We start from the raw sequence: 17,644 nt of genomic DNA, 5'->3' as shown, positions 1-17,644 counted from the left end.
CCTTTCCACCTTCAGAGCAGCCCTGCTCCGCGGCCTGCCTGACTCCCTTGGATCGTCCACGTGGTCGAGAGGACGCCGTCAGCTTCCAGCCTGTCTCTTCAGCTTCTTAGGGCGCGGGCGCGCGCCCCTCTACTCCTCTTCAAGGGCCAGCTAGGTGTGGCCCCCTGCTGGCTCCTCCCAGGGCGTTGTCATCATCAGCCCTACTAAAGGGCCCAGCTTCCAGTCTAACGTTGCCTTCGCAAGGAGTTGGTCACTCCTGTGATCCTCGTTCCAGGAGCTGCCTTGAGTTCCAGCCTTCTGCAAGGTCCAGTGTTACTCGTTCTCTGTTGGAGCTTCTCGTCTCATCTGATGTTTACCTGCTGTTCCAGTCCCGATGTCTGCTTGATGTACCAGCCCTGATGTTTGCCTGTCCATGTTCCTGTCTTTGGCCTGTCTTCCAATCTGATCCTGTGTTCCAGTCCAGTTGATGCCTTGCCTTGCTTCAGGCTGCCGGTGTGCAGCAATCCCTGCTTCAGGCTGCCGGTGTGCAGCACACTCTGCTTCTGGCTGCCGGTGTGCTGCATACTCTGCTTCAGGCTACCGGTGCGCAGCAATCCCTGCTTCAGGCTGCCGGTGTGCAGCAAACCCTGCTATAGACTGCCTGTACTGCAGCTACCTGCCTTACCCTGTTCCTGAGCCTCCTGAAAGCCTTGCACCTCATTCCTGTTCCTCAAGATGTCCTGGTGCCTCGCGGCAAGCCATGTTGTGGTCCGTGACCAGCCCCATGGGTGGGCTGAGTAGGGCGCTTCGTGATGCAAGCCTTGCACCTCATTCCTGAATCTGTGAGAAAGCCTTACCCTATTCCTGAACTCTCTGAAAGCCTGGTATCCTGCGGCAACCTCTGTCATGGTCCGTGACCAGCCCCTCAGGCGGGCTGTGTAGGGCGTTCCACGTTGCCAGTCTCCGGTATGCATCATACCTCGTTCCTGAGTCCATGTCTACACTTCCAGTACCTTGCTCCTGAGTCTATGTCAGCACGTCCGGTACCTTGTCTCTGAGTCCTCGTCTACACTTCCAGTACCTTGCTCCTGAGTCTGTCAGCTTGTCCAATACCTTGTCTCTGAGTCCTCGTCTACACTCCCAAAACCTTGCTTCTGATTCTACGTCTACACTTCCAGTACCTTGCTTCTGATTCTAAGTCAGCATGTCCAGTACCTTGTCTCTGAGTCCTCGTCTACACTCCCAAAACCTTGCTTCTGAGTCTACGTCAGCACGTCCAGTACCTTGTCTCTAAGTCCTCGTCTGCACTCCCAGAACCTTGCTTCTGAGTCTACATCAGCACGTCCAGTACCTTGTCTCTGAGTCCTCGTCTGCACTGCCAGTACCTGAGTTTCTGAGTCTCGTCTGCATCCATGTTCCAGTCCTCGCTGCCCTGGCCTCCATCCGGCCTGCCGCTTCATGCCGTACCCTGCGGCAGGTCCGAAAGGGCTGGGAACGGTCGGAGGACTGTTCACAAGACCAACATAGTGTTGTTGGGTTTTCCGAAGCGTGCAGGCTCGGGGGAGGGCCTGTCTTCCAGTCTTCACTCCAGCTTGCTCCCGTCTAGCCCATGCTCAGGCATGCCATGCCTCCCGCGGCACCTCTTCAGACTCTCTGGCGTCGAGCCGCGGCCCAAGGGCACACACCTCTTCCAGGAGTGGGATCGCTCGCCGAGCGATCCGCAACAGCATGTCCTTTTTTGAATTCTCTACTCATCTGACCTAGGTAGGTATTTATATCTCTATATGAGGCCCACCTAGATACTGGAGGTGAGGTTTAGGTATTAGTTTAGGGGTTAGGGGCCACTTTGACATTCAAAATGAGACGTTCAAACAGAACAGTGCTCTCTTGTGAAGATTTGATGACCTTCGGAGTGAGGAAACTCACCCAAAGATGAGATTTGTGCAATGTTCTCTCAACCTAGCTTGATGGATTCTCTACCTGGGTAACAGGTTGTAAAAGGGCCCTGACAGCTAAGCTGGCTCCAGGAGCTAAAAACGGCATCTGCGAAAAAAATCGCAAAGTGCGATAAAGCCCTATCGCATGGCTTAACGCTAATGAAAAAGGTGTAATTGAAATACTCGTTAAAGCCGGTGATACGGCTTCGCAAAATTGTTAACCCAGCCCACTTGGTCACAAATCATGCCCCAAACTCCTCCCTTTTTTCTGATTTGCATTGCACCATGCGTTATGGTGCTTTCGCAGGCGTTAAATGCATTTTTGCATGCATTAAGGCGTTTTCGCATGCATTAATGCATGCAAAAACGCCTTAATGCATGCAAAAATGCCTTATAGCAGCATATATTCAGCATGGCTTAGCCGCTAAATATATGCATGTATGTGTATACACATAGCCATATAACTTTTATATGTCTAAGTTCAGACCCATATGGAGCAGATCTAACTTAGCCACATAACTTAACCACATAACATGCGGCTAAGTCTCAATATTGGTAGTTAGCCGCATAACTTATATGGCTAAATCATTCAACCCAATACACACCCACAAGTTATGCGGCTAACGTTTTAGCCATATAAGGGACTTATGAAAATAATTGGCAGTCATTGAACATTGGCGCATATTCAGCAGCCGCTACTTAGCCGCATAAGTTCCTCTTATGTAGCTAAATCACGCTGAACACATTTTGAATATTGACCTCTGTGTGGTGAGAATCACACAATTTATAAAATACTGCATATTTCTACCCCAAAGTACTCGCCTATGTTTCAGTACATGCATATATTTATAATGCAAGAAAACATACTTTCTCTATTCATTTTATAAAAATGTCTACCTATATTTATAATAATTGTGAACATAATAGCCCTGCATTATATATGGAAACATGCATTTTATAAAGAATGTAAGTTCTCCGCTTCTGAAAACACACACTTGCAATCACCAGGTTTCCCCACTTCTCCACCCATTCACCCTGACCCTCTATCACTTTACCCTGCCACCTGCCACCACTAAACTCAGACCTGCCACCCAAAAACTGCAGACAAGTGCAATTTCTCATTTGCAACAGGAAGTCTAACGTTCGCTCCTGTCCGCGGTATACCATTTGGATGAGTAAGTGAACATGCAAAGATGAATGCTAGTATTTCCTAAACTGTGTGGCAGGAGCTGCACAGATTATAAATTGCCGTGTAATTCTGCTCTGAAAGTATGCCCGTATGTTTCAGTAACACATAAATATTTCCAATGCAAGAAAACACATACTTTTGCTACCCTTTTTTTAAATTTAGGGACATATATTTTATGCATCTGTAATCCTTTTCTGTGGAGGGACATATCCTCCAAGGGCACACAAAAGAATTTCTTTCTTTAGAGGGCTGTCTTCCTCTACCACTTGTCTACTCTGATATTGGTGCCCCAGGGTGAGTCCTTTCTGTGAGGGGAAGCTCTTGCTTGTGGCTTCTCTGTATGCAGCTGTTTAGTGTATGCAGCTGTTTAGTGTGGTGTTGATGCTTGGCTGGGACAAAAGAAGCAAGCCACCGGTCTGATTGTTCAATTAATAATAGTTTACTGATTTCTTCCAAAAAACAATCACTTCCCTTGTGAAATAAACAGCTGAACATATATGTGTCCTTTCCTCTCTGTGTGTGTGCTGGTGACTCAGGTTCCTAGCTCTCCTGAGTTGAGAGCTTCAGAGTGCCAGATTCTGGGGATCCTATGCTGTGAAGGAATCCCGTAGAGGTTTACACAATCCTCCCTAAGTTCCAGGAGACTTCAGACAGCCACCCAAACTGTGCCCATGTCCCAGGGCTCTCCTATTTCTTGCCTTATTGGGCCTCTTAGCAGGAAAGGCCTTGACTGACAAAGATCAGGCATACTCCCCAATCTCCACATGAGAGGAAGGGTGACAAAAAGACCTCCTCTCAAATTAAAAGAGAACGCTTCACTGAAATGTCCAAAACTTTATGGGATGTCACTGTCACTGCAGCTCTTCTCTAACTCTAGATGGGTACTGGCAAATCTTCAATGACCCTGGCTTCTGGATTCGGGGAGTAGCCTTCACCAGGAGCACCAGGCTGTAACCCAGCAAAACAATTCTTAAAGTAGTCAAAAATCCTATTAAAGGCTCCTTCTCTAAATTGAGGTATATCCAACCTAGCAGGAGTACCTAGGAAGGAGTATCCTCCTAAAATATACTGAGAGAAGATTGTATACCTCCCTAAAAGAAGCTACTCGAAGAGAGTTCCTCTCTCCTCAAAATCTCAGCTCAAATGCCTTGCCTATGCTAGCTTAGTCCCTAGTTATAAGTAGAGATGTGGTTCGTTTTTCGCCCGAAATAGGAAATTACCCGAAATTTCCTACTTCGTTTTTGTTTCGGAGGCCCCGAAACCCGAAAAGAATTTTCCCCGAATTTCGGGGAAATTTCGTTTTTCGGGTTTGCCTGGGGAGAGGGGCACAAATTTTTTTTTTTAATTAAAAACCACCCCAAACCACCCCAAACATTTACATTAACTATAATACAACACCCCCCCCTGATCCCGATCCCTCCCCAAGACTTACGAAGTACATCCCTGGTGGTCCAGCGGGGTCCCAGGTTCCATTTGCCCTCCGTGCCCGTGCTACTGCAAGCCGTGCTCTTTAAAATGGTGCCGCATAGCCTCTGAACTACCATGTCACAGGGGCTACCGGCGCCATTGGTCAGCCCCTGTCACATGGCCATCGGCGCCATCTTGTGCTCCTGTCATGTGACTGGAGCTGACCAATGGCGCCGAAAGCCTCTGTGACATAGTATGGGCAAAGGCTATCGGCGCCATTTTGATTACTGGCAGCCGACAACGAAATCGCTCCCGGACCCCCGGGGGGGTCAGGAGGGGGCTCCTGACCCCCCCAAGGCTTGCCAATAATCCCTGGGGGTCCAGCGGGGGTCCGGGAGCGATTTCGTTGTCGGCTGCCAGTAATCAAAATGGCGCCGATAGCCTTTGCCCATACTATGTCACAGAGGCTTTCGGCGCCATTGGTCAGCTCCAGTCACATGACAGGAGCACAAGATGGCGCCGATGGCCATGTGACAGGGGCTGACCAATGGCGCCGGTAGCCCCTGTGACATGGTAGTTCAGAGGCTATGCGGCACCATTTTAAAGAGCACGGCTTGCAGTAGCACGGGCACGGAGGGCAAATGGAACCCGGGACCCCGCTGGACCACCAGGGATGTACTTTGTAAGTCTTGGGGAGGGATCGGGATGGGGGGGGGGGTAGTGTATGTATGTAAAAAAATGATTTTAAATGCTTGGGGTGGGTTTTTTTTAAGCTTCCTTTGCCGTTTCGTTTTTTGGCCCGGTTTCGGGTTTCCTCGTTTCGTTTTTCAAAAAAACGAAACGAGGAAACCCGAAATTTACCACAAAGTATCCGAGTCAAAAAACGACCCGGCAGAAAAAAACAAAGCACATCTCTAGTTATAAGCAGGTTCCACCAACTCAGCTGCCTCTAGAGGAGGAACTGAAAAGTGGTATTCCCTCTAGCTGATTAACATCTATAGGGAACTAGTGATTAGAGATGTGTATTGTACCAGTAATCGTATCGGGCTTTGTTTTCGTAAAACCGCGGGACATTTCGTATCTCCCGTGCTTCGGTATTTTTTTTTTTCGTGGCAAATCATTTACAGGTTAGAGTGCACTAACGGGAGTTAGTGCTCCCGTTAGTGCATGCCAAACCAAAAAATGATTTTTCCAGAAAATTCTTGGAAAATGCAATCGTTTGACGGTTTTACCGATCCATGACGAATTATGAAATATCGTACGAATTTTCTAATTCATCAAAAATGAATGCCCATCCCTACTAGTGATATCTAGTGGCCAACGTGTAGGGGTGCACACATATAATAATTGTGACACTGAATGAATAAAGAGAATTAAATGCAGAGGCAGATATTTTATAAAGTATGAGAGTATACCATTTTGAAAATACTTGTGTGTGTATTCAAAATCACCAGTTCACCGATACCTTCAGCAGTTCACCCAGTCCATTTTCAGTTCACCTAGATAGTCTAGCACTTCACCCTGAACCCCTACCAGTTCACCCAGACCTCCCACCCAAAAACTGCAGGCAACAGGCTTGTCCAATTTCACTTGTGCAAGTCAATTAGCAGGCAAAAAAGTATACAAATACGTTTGCAATGTATATGCATATATCACTTACAAAATACAACTTCCTCACATACTTATGAACCTCGCCCTAGAACGCCTCTAGATCACCTCATTTTTTCCCTGGTAAAATGTGTGCAAAAAACTGAACATATGCACATTCTCTTGATGTTTATAAAATAGCATAAACACATGTACATACTATTTACACGTGTCTATGCTATTTTTATATGCAGAACCATTTGAAAATTCACCTTTTAATTAGCAGGTGTGAAACTATATGAATGTTTCATAATCCATGTCCATATGCCACTTACAGAAATAGCAACTTGTATCATACTTCTGAACTCCACAACACCCCTAAATTTTATGTGTATACTTTCAATATTTTCAAAATTGCATATTCATGTGTATGTATTAGTTACATGCATATATACTAATTTTGTATTCGTAAACCCTGGTAATTCTTTGAAAATCAGGCCCTTAATTTATTAGCCTAATCCAGTCACCTAATTACATATGGAGAAATCAGATTTTTTTGACACAGTCTGTGTTTAGTAAAAACATGCTGCCTCATAACGTGCAAGCAACTGACATGTATTATAGTTTAGTTAATATTACATGCATAAAATATTAGCTGTAATATTGTTTTGTTTGTGTTGTGCTGGAGGTGGACCCTTGGCCTGGTGCAGGATTGGTATGGCCCTCCTGTCGGACCCAGAGAGTGCCTTCCACCAGGAGGCGGAGCACAGGAGGAGACAGAGGCTAACTGGAGTTTCGCCAATAGCAACCTGGGGTTTCCGCAGGTTGAGCCCTGTCATGTCATCAGCATGTACCTCTCGGGGTTTTCCCGCGCTTGGCCCTTTAAAAGGTTGTAGGCCAGCCGCGCGCGCGTGCCTAGGGGTGGGGCCGAGGACACCGATGGGAGCTCTTCTGTGAGGCCTGCATCGGAGACTGAGAGCGTGGGAGCCGGGGACGCTGCGAACTGGCTGTGGCTGTGGAGGAGGAGAGCCCGGAGCTCGTGGACAGGAGAGCGAGGTGAGCAGGGCCGGCCATGGAGCTGACACGGCTGGGACACACAACAGTTTGTTTGCTGGATTAAAGTTTTATTACAATCAGTTTTTGTAAGTATTAATTGGGAATTTCAGTTCTTGCAAGGGAGTCATGGTAGTTTGAAGATGCAGAAACAACTAGGGATTCATTTGTGGGGGAACGGCCTGAAACACAGTTCCCGCACTTCTTTTCGAACTTAAGAGACAAAGCAGCAGGAGTCTTCTACTCCAGCTCTTCTCTTTCAGGCAGCCTGCAGAAAATAGGGGAGGAGAGGGGGGTTAGCCTGAAGCAGACAGAACAGAAAAGAGCCACTCTGCTCCCTAAACTTGCCCTTCTCTCCTGTTCTCTAGAGGGCAGGAGGGGAAGAAGGAGATACTGGAACCGACACTGCAGAGCAAGGAACACGCACAAAAAGGGATTGGATTAACAAAAGTCGGAAACTTATGAGCTACAGCTCCAGTTGTCAAGGCTTCAGCCCTGGCCTTGACAACTGCCCCCTCCCCCTCCCCCCCCCCCCCCCCCCCAAGAGAGTGTTGACCCTGGTTGGAGATAGAGTGGCAGCATAACATAGTCTCAGGAGGGAAAGGTCTCTGAAAAGAGCTCTGTATTCAAACAAAAAGAACTGGTGTGCTCAAAGAAACACTCATTGCCCAGACCACTTTTCTTGGTCAAGACTCTGAATACCTGCAATAGTCTATGCACTGACAAACCACAGGAAGGACAACAATGAGCACCACAATCAGGCCATTCCAGAGGAACTTTGGGAATGGTCTTTCATCAGAGACAGAAAAACCATTGTCTTATTACATTCTCAGGTTAATATTCAGTGAGCCATCAGGCAGAGAAGTTATCCAGATAAAGTTACCCAGATAACGTCAGCCTAATATTCAGTGACACTTAGCCAAGAAAAGGAACCGTTGAATATAGTATATACCTAGCTAAAGTTCTGGGTGATTTTGCCAATCATAAGAACATAAGAAATTGCCATGCTGGGTCAGACCAAGGGTCCATTAAGCCCAGCATCCTGTTTCCAACAGAGGCCAAAACCAGGCCACAAGAACCTGGCAATTACCCAAACACTAAGAAGAACCCATGCTACTGATGCAATTAATAGCAGTGGCTATTCCCTAAGTATAATTGATTAATAGCCATTAATGGACTTCTCCTCCAAGAACTTATCCAAACCTTTTTTGAACCCAGCTACACTAACTGCACTACCAGCTACACTACCAGCTACACTAACTGCACTAACCACCTCCTCTTCAGCTTTTTGAATATTCAAAATAACAAAACAAAAATTAATGAGTGAGCAATCCCAGTATGAATTTAAAATGTGCAGCTAAATAGCCCCTACCCCCAATATATTCAAACTATGTTGCTGGATCTCCGGTCCACTCCTGTTATAATATGAAATTGTCCCACAAAGAGTGGCACTAATCTCTCCCATCTCATACCTTTAAAAGCAGTCTTGCCAAAAATCCTTAGTTGATAGTGAAGAGATCAATTCTAGGGACTTAACTTTCCACGTTTGCCTGGGTCACTGAAATGCAAGGAAGGATTTTATTCTTGCCATAATCATTTTAAGAGCTTTCTTCTGGATGTTCAGCCCCTGGCTGCTGTAGTGTATAATCACCTGAAAGAAAGCTTGTCAGAAAATGCAGCGTTATATGAACCAGTTAATACAGTTGCATAGACAAAGGTGCGAAATATTGTTTATGCAAATACTTACACTTGTAAAGTGAATTGGCTACAAAATACGTGTAGCAGTGACTTTGCGAATGGAAGAGCATTCCAGTAAGTAATTGTGCAGAAAAGTAAACGTGGACATTCTTCCCTTGATTGTCCAGCCTGCATTCAATCATAGAAACTATAAAACTATATATATATATATCTACACTGAGAAAAGAAAGAACTAAATTGCGAAACAAAATGTGGTCAGCTGCATCTACTGATTTACCGGTATATAAATTGCTACAAGGAACCATGATGAGATTAATTTTACAGTATTACCACAAAGGCGGTTGGAGACGTTAACTTCAATCGCCTTGACAGCATTTTGCATTACATTATCCATAATGCTCACAAGAAAGTTTTTATTTTAAAAGTCAGCAGTTTCCTGAGGTCAGGCTAACCTAGTTTAATTATTATGTCATGCCTCAGAAAAATGAGGACAGTCTTTTTCCTTTTTTTTTTACATTATCATGCACAGTGCTGGTTTTTCTAATAATTAGTTTTATTAGTATGCTATTTTCAAAATATTTTACCTTAACTATGTATGTGTAGTTTGTAACATTCTTACCACACAAATGAAGATTTTATTAAGCTCACTGTCTATTGTACAGATATAAATCCTGTTGATGGCATGGCTGAGCTCAGAATTGTCTCATTCCCTGTAAGGTTGTTGTAGTTCATAAAGATGAAATAGACAAGGTTATTAAGCTTTGGGGCTAAGGGTGAGAGTATAAATTATTAGTTCTTTGAAATAAAAAGGAGTCCGAGAACTATAGACAGGAAGTATAATTACTGATTCCCTTAGGTGTAAGGAAGTAAGTAAGGTTAAATGTATTCATCTGCTTTCTTTTAAAACTGTGATAGAAAGGACCAGGTAATACTTCTTTTAAGACAGAAAGAGGAAGTATCATAAAATGCCACAATTTGTCAAGATAACTTTTGTGCATATTCTGTAAACACAGAACTCAGAAAGTCTGGCCAGCTTGAAACACAATAGAAATCTAATTGTTGACTTTTTGATTTTTGGTTTCTAAATTTTTGGATAATTTAGAAACCAAACCAAACATATTTGTGCCTGACTGTAAACCATTGTGATGGTGCTCTACTAAATGACGGTATAGAAAAGTTTTAAAATAAATAAATAAAAGACAGGATGCACATAGGATAAGAAGTCTTTTCCCCAGGGAAATGCCTTTTCTTTACAATTGCCTGTCTGATAATGGGATAAAAGTATGCCTAACAGCTGTATGCGTATGTGTTCACTTTTATCCACATTCAGGAGAGACATTCTGGGGGTGAGGTTTTCATGTGAATACATACTTTTTAATTTTAAAAAGTATATACACAAATTTTCACAGCAAAAACTACCCAAACTTCACTCTAAATTTAGGATAACCGTTAAGACAGCTTTTTTTACCCTTGCTTTCCCTTCCCTTGATTTTAACTGTTGATTTCTTTATACAGATTGCCTAGATTTTAGCTTTCAGATTTATTTTATGTCTTAAGACTGTTTTTGAATTTATGGTTTTGTGTTTTAGTTTTCTTTGTATATTTTTATTTATTTAATGGTTAATTTTGTTATTTGTATTGTTGTATTGTATTGTATTGTTTTGAAATTTTAAAATGATTATTTAATTTATAGAATTTGTTCTATTACTGGAAACTTTTGTTATTGAAAAGTCATTTATTTACTATTTATTATTTTAGAATTGAATTAAAAATAAATAAATAAATGATTTACTAAAAAAAACAACAACATAGCACCAAATGTGTCTCTTTACCCAGCCTTGAAATAATAGGAAACATTTTTTTTTCAAAAATACATGAAATGATTTAGGAACCAATATACTAAGAGGCCAATATTCAAAGACATTTAGCCAGTAACTCCCAAGTTATCCAACTAAATGGCAAGTTTTGAATATTTGCTGTACTTATCTGATTAACTTATGGCGAGAAGGAAGGATAATTTTAAAAAATGCACGAGCCCATATACAGAGTTATATGGGCAAGCTTTCACATGCAAACATATTTTATATTGTGTGCACAGATGTGTGCACAATATATAAAATGCACATAAATCTACCAAACATGCTCACATATTAAAAAATATCCAGCATGTTTTCTAAGCATAATTTTTTACTTATCTGGATAGGTGGCAACAAATATCCAGCTTATAGGTGCTGTGGCAATTTATCCAACTAAGCAGCACTATTTAAGACATATCTGGATAAGTAAGATAGCTGGATAAGTAAAATAAAAGTGAATCTGAGGGAGTCACAGTCTGAAGTACACACAGATTAGGTATAATTGCCAGCATGACAGACATCTGCGAGAAGCATATATGAACAGTACTTTGTCAGAGGTACTGACATGGGCCCCTCAAGCCCTTAAATGGCAGGAAATGCTTGTCTTGCAAGAGACCCACACAGAAAGTGAATGCCATCATACCAATCACATAACACCTCTGGGAGCAGTTGCCCCATACATTCAGCACAGTGACAAGTTTTGAAATGAGGCAGATTTTAGGATCCTGAGGTCATCAACTGACTACAGCTTCTCTTGCCTTTATGCTATACACACTCTACACCATGTGCCTGGCTCACCAATAACTGTAAAAAAATACCACATCATTCACAGCCTATAGGACAGCAATTCTTCCAGCTTGGCCCCCAAGTCATGCCAGCCATGTGGAGCAGCAAGGGTCTCCAACCATAAAACCCCTGAAATGTGTTGACTGACCTTGGAAATGGACCATTCTGCAAGCTGTTTGCCCCAGGAGTCTTTAGCCTATGTGCTTTAAAGGTGGCCACAGATCGCATAAGGACTGTAACTGATACTAGTTATTGTTACAAAGAAACGACTGTGCATATTTTCCAGGTATATACATATAATAGCACCACATGACTAGCCCTGAGCTGGACTGGCCAAGGGCCTTGCAGCACTGGGATATCTCCATAATTGACAAAGGCTACCTGTGACATAACAGGCAAGGCAAATAGCTTCTACATACTTTGCGGTGGGTTCAATGATGTGAGCCTTTTCTTAAGAGAGATGTGGATGCTCTTAGTTATTAGAAACTATACTGTGACCTTAACATTTCTGAGGTGACTTGAAATACAAGTGAGGGCATGTCACCATCTGATTCCCAATCCTGCCTTCATATAGTCTGACCAGAATCCTTGTCTAACCTCCCTGAGAAGCTAACCTAACCAACATGACATCCTAACGGCCAAGGCTTTCATCATCTGTACATGATAGTTGACATTTTGCCTAAGTAGGTGTAGCAGGGTACATCTGTATATGGGTGCATGCAACCACAAAGAGGTATGCTAGCTTGCAATGACCTATGAGCATTGTGGGAATGCCACAGTGTCAGACAGGCACTTTACTAAAGGCAGTAACTGAAGGCCTGCTAGGTGAGCACTCTGATGTCAGCACTGGCTCTGAAACAGCTGAGGCAGCACTGTCAGCAGTGACTTTGCAGGCCCATATGACACACATCATCCCAAGTACAGGTGCATAACTTCACATGCACATGGCTGTCAGCTATGGGATGAGGCTGTAAAATGTTAAGTCTGTGATTAAACTGTCAACCTATAGCTTTAGCCTGTGCCTTTAAGTTTCAGAGCTACTTGTGATTTATAGGATTTCTAGAGCTGTTGCTCTCCATGTTCAAGGCCCAGCTGGAGTTCCATCACTCACATGTGAGGGATAGGACTAGGTCCTAGGGGTAGGGCTGCTAAGCAAAATGCTGTAAGCTAGGCCAAGCTATGTGCACTATGTTGGCAGTTCTACACAAACTCTATTATGACACATGCCACTTTTTGTCAGAAAACATTAGGTCAGCCACATGTATTTGGTGCTATCTTTACTTTGTCTACAATTTTTCAAGTGCAATCTACTGTTCCATTGTCAAGATGAAGCCTAAGTAGGCGTACATAGTTTCCGTTACACACTGACCCAGACAGAGGAACAGTGAGTCAAAGAAAAATGGTAGAGAGAAGAGCAAGCACTCTATTGACCTCTGTTCCATAGAAGGGGAATGGGTAATTGAGGCCTAACAGCCAACGTAGCATTCTATGAGGCTTTGCTAGAGCTGGCTGCCACTCAGTGTTGTGTCCTTGGCTTCTGCGGGTGCACATGGGGGATCCAGGGGTATCTCCATTGGTATCCATTGGTGTAGAGTGAGATTATGGAATACACAGCAGAGCAGCATTATATCTGCTACTTTGGGTGGGGCATACATTAAAATGTCATCCGTTTTGTCTAAACAGTGAAATCTACTTTTCAGAATTCCAAAGGTGCATTCTATGCAACAGCAGGTAGAACATAAGGCATTGTTGTATCTTGTCTCCGCTAGCGTGTTAGGAATAGCAATGGGAGTGAGAAGCCAGGGCCTGCAATTGTATCCAGAATATCCTGTGGCAAAGACAGAATGCGAGCTTCATTCACACCACAGTTACTTTGAGATATGGCTGCCAAACTACAGCATGCTGTAAGACAGTAGAAGCTAACCTAACCTCTAGCTTAGCATACGACTTTTAAAAGCCTATTTCCTTACCCTAAGTGCATGCCACCTTTTTCTGTGATACTATATGACTACTATCTGAATCTGGGTCAGATCTTCCACACTAGGAAACTGCATCTGAGGATTCCACCAAATGCATGGCAACCCCTCACAAGCAAACTATGGCTACTCTTTTGTAACAGTCATCAAACCTTGAAGCAGTACATCAGAGCAGCCACATGTATGCTAGCACAAAAACCTCTACCTCATGGTCTGAATGTGCAAGTCCTTGGCTGCTCTGCAGTATGTCCTCCTGAGATACAAATTTGTCAACCCTGACACAGGGAATCTGCTAGGCCCAAAAATTCACAGGCCGTTGCTTCTGTTTTACCTGTGATGGGCAAGACAAACTATGCCTGACATCCTGGCCGACCCATCATTCTCAGGGCACACCTGATCCTTAAGTACAGCAGTATGGACACTTAAAGGTTGTGAATAACCAATGAGATTTCAACTGCTCAAAATGGGAGGATTGGAAAAGGCCAGTGTTTAAAATGAACCCATAGAAAGTGTAGTGGCTGCTCACACAACAAGCTTTATGGCACGTGTATTGTTCGGCCTCACAAGAAGAGCAGGCATCTCGAACATGGGGAGAGAAAGGCAGGCTCTGGTGCAATGGCATGTAGACCTAATTGTACAAGCCACTTGTCATGTCAGTGATGCTGTTACATCCCCCCCCCACCACCACGTCTGTGCCATTTGCTGCAAACATGTAGCCAGAGAGGGAATAGAGAAAGAAGCATCTCTCTTACCTGCGAGTCAACCGTCACCATAGAAGCCATCTTCAAAAGTTTCAAAGAACCCTGATTGCCTAAGTATAAAGGAATGGTTTGCCGTTCCCGGGTATCTGGCCACCGTGTCAAGGATGTGCAGTCAAGTGTCACAGACCACTTGCACGTTGAGGGAGCGGAAGAGCTTTCTATTCTGGAAGATCTCCTCCCTGTCATGGAGTGGGATGATGATTACATGAGGGCAGTCAATAGCTCCCAGAATAGTGGAAAAGTGAGCTATGGCATAAAAGCCTTTCTTCAATTCATCAAGTCCTGCCTGTCCTTGAGAAATGCTATGCAGCGATTAATGCGGTCAGATGCAGCTGTTATGACCTGGCTTAGACTGCAGGAAAAACTGGTTTGGGACATTCCTCTGACAACCCCTACTGTTGTGTGGAAGGAGCCAGATGCCAAGAAAGGCAGGGTGGCCAATAGTTTGATGATCCCCGGTATTTATTTTATTTATTTAAGGTTTTTTTATACCGGTATTCATGAAGCATTCACATCATGTCTGTTTACATAAAAACAGGGGTGCAATGAATACAACAATGAACATAAATAAATGTGATGAAGAGATGCAGTTACAATTAACAAGGGCTGTTGAACTGGGGTGGAGGAAATAAAGAGAGATAGAAGAAGTTAATTATATATATGTATACAATATATACAGTGTACAAAATATACAGCTGCTGTGTAGAATGTTTGCTGGTGAAGCGTATTAGTTGGAGTCAGGGAATGGTATAGCGTGGGACCTTTCTGTGACTGGATCCAGATCCCCTTGGATTTCTTCATATAATTGCAGGATAGCCTGCGAGCCGAGGTGATACCTGCTAACCACACAATCCTCTGGCATGCCCAGCAATGAGGCTCGTGAAGGAAAGATGTGCTCCCTGTATCTCCTCTGCCTTGGCCGCCTGCATGCCAAGCACTCCCATGAGCCACGGCCCTCTTCCCTGTGGGGCCAGTGGCTCAGGCTCCAGTGCTGGGACTTCTCTAGGAAGGCTTGGGACTTCCTCTGACTGTTCATGTGGTTGTTGTCCTTGGCAGAGAGCATCCTGAAGCATCCAGAAGCCCCCAACAAGTAAACTTGTCACAAACATAATAGGTTTAGGAGAATAGGCAAGGTAAGAAAAGGTGTTTTTATTGGCCCAAAAGGGCGTGGTAGGTGTGTCCAATAGAAGGATTATTTCTATCACACGATAAAATCCAGGCACCAAAAATTTCAGTTTGTACATTACACGGCCTATTTTGGGGATGGTGATTAGGTCAGCCCGTAGGGCCTTGGCAACTCAGATGGTGGGAGGGAGGTGAGGGACAGGCTACAATTTTTTTTTTTTAAGGGGCAGCATAACTTAACTGGATATATTCTTTTTTTAATATACTCAGTTAAGTCCAAAGTTATACGGTCCCAGCAGGTCTAAGGATATGAGGTTAACTTAGCTGGATATACCCAATATTCGGCTAAGTTAGCTGGCTAACGGGACCCCTCCCCAGAATATCCCCAAAACACCTCTTTTATATTCGGCTAAATTATAGCCAAATAACAACATATCTGGGTATTATTTAACCGGATAATAGGCTCAATATGCCGTTTAAACCATTTAGACAGATCACTTGTAAGTGGTTCGTCTAAATGGCTTTTGAATATGTACCCCCTAATAGGGGTTAGCATTCGTTTCCTACGTATTGGTAATCTGCAACATATAGGGCCATATTCATTGTATTCATGGGGAAGCGAAACGTATCGCAATTCCCCACGAATACAACGAATCTTCGCTGAATTATTCAGCAGTCTAAAGGAGCGAATTTAAACAACCCCCCCACCCTCCTGACCCCCCCAAGACTTACCAAGACTCCCTGGTGGTCCAGCGGGAGGTCCTGGAGCCATCTCCTGCACTCGGGCCGTCGGCTGCCGGTATTAAAAATGGTGCCAATAGCCTTTGACCTTACTATGTCACAGGGGCTACTGGTGCCATTGGTCAGCCCCTATCACATGGTAGGAGCAATGGATGGCCAGCGCCATCTTGTGCTCCTACCATGTGACAGGGGCTGACCAATGGCACCAGTAGCCCCTGTGACATAGTGACAGCAAAGGCTATTGGCGCCATTTTGAATACTGGCAGCCGACGGCCCGAGTGCAGGAGGTTGCTCCCGGACCCTCGCTGGACCACCAGGGACTTTTGGCAAGTCTTGTGGGGGTCAGGAGGGTCCCCCAAGACTTGCCAAAAGTTCCTGGTCATCCATCCATTGCTCCTACCATGTGACAGGGGCTGACCTGACCAATGGCACCGGTAGCCCCTGTGTCATAGTAAGGTCAAAGGCTATCGGCGCCATTTTGAATACCGGCAGCCGAGGGTGTGAGTGCAGGAGATGGCTCCCGGACCCCCCGCTGGACCACCAGGGAGTTTTGGTAAGTCTTGGGGGGGGGGGGCGGTCAGGAGGATGGGGGGTTGTAGTTAATTCAACTTTAGCCGGGAAACAAATAAGAATTAATGCATGAAAGTATTGGGGCCCCCCTTGCCGAATGCAACGTATCTGCCCCCCCAACGAATACGAATCCCGAATGCAACGTATGGCGTCTCTTTGCACATCCCTACCCCCTAATAGAACAACAAATTAAACTTTGAATCTTACCTCAATTAATTATGCAAAAGCCATGCTTATGTACACCACTAATGCATAATTATTTATTTTAAACTGGTTGGAATTCAATGTTTTAAAGTTTACAGTGCTGCAATTTAAATTAATTTAAACTGAATTAAATTATATGTCATTTTTTGAAGATATGTATCTCTTGTTTTCTATTGTGAATAATATACATGGAGGAAATAATTAGTTTTCTATTGAAAATAAGAGATTGATTTTAGTCCTATTAGTAAAGTTAACAATGGTGACATTTTTTTGCAAATTTGTGTGAGTGTGTGTGTGTATACTGTATATAATTCATATGCTTCCTATTAGTAATCAACCAGGATTAAAAGGGATAGCACAATGCTAGAGTATGTAGGGGGCAACTGTGAGTGGCCTGGGTTGTTTGCAATGCTTGCTGGCACTATTTGGCTACAAGCTGTTGATTTTGAAGAAAAAGAACATGCATTGTTTCCGTTTGAAAATGAGCAGCCACAAAGTAAAAGCAGCTGCATGCTTTGTGACTAGCTGACCTGGGAAGACTCTTCAGTTGGTGCCTGGGCTCAGGAAAACATTGGGAAGCTCTGCTGCTTTTGAAACAATGCAAGCTGCAAGGAAGTCATCTCTCGTCACTACAGGGCTTCAGTATTGTGAAAGTTTGCTGCCTTCGATTCCCTGTAGCCAACTTTCTCCTAGATCTCTGAAAAAAATTATCTGATTTATTCAGAAAATAAATGCACCTTATTCTTAGTGTATTGGTTGGCCAAAATCCTATATA

At 44.0% G+C, this 17,644-nt stretch overlaps 1 protein-coding gene across 1 annotated transcript in view; it reads left to right on the top strand.

The window, feature by feature from the left end:
• Positions 1-17,644, top strand: part of LOC115094361 (gamma-aminobutyric acid receptor subunit gamma-4-like) — a 643,570-nt gene that overhangs the window by 375,946 nt on the left and 249,980 nt on the right. The window lies entirely within an intron of this gene.

Source organism: Rhinatrema bivittatum, chromosome 6 (assembly GCF_901001135.1).
Source record: "Rhinatrema bivittatum chromosome 6, aRhiBiv1.1, whole genome shotgun sequence".
In the NCBI taxonomy this organism is placed as follows: Eukaryota; Metazoa; Chordata; class Amphibia; order Gymnophiona; family Rhinatrematidae; genus Rhinatrema; species Rhinatrema bivittatum.
This window is presented reverse-complemented; position numbering and strand designations above follow the sequence as displayed.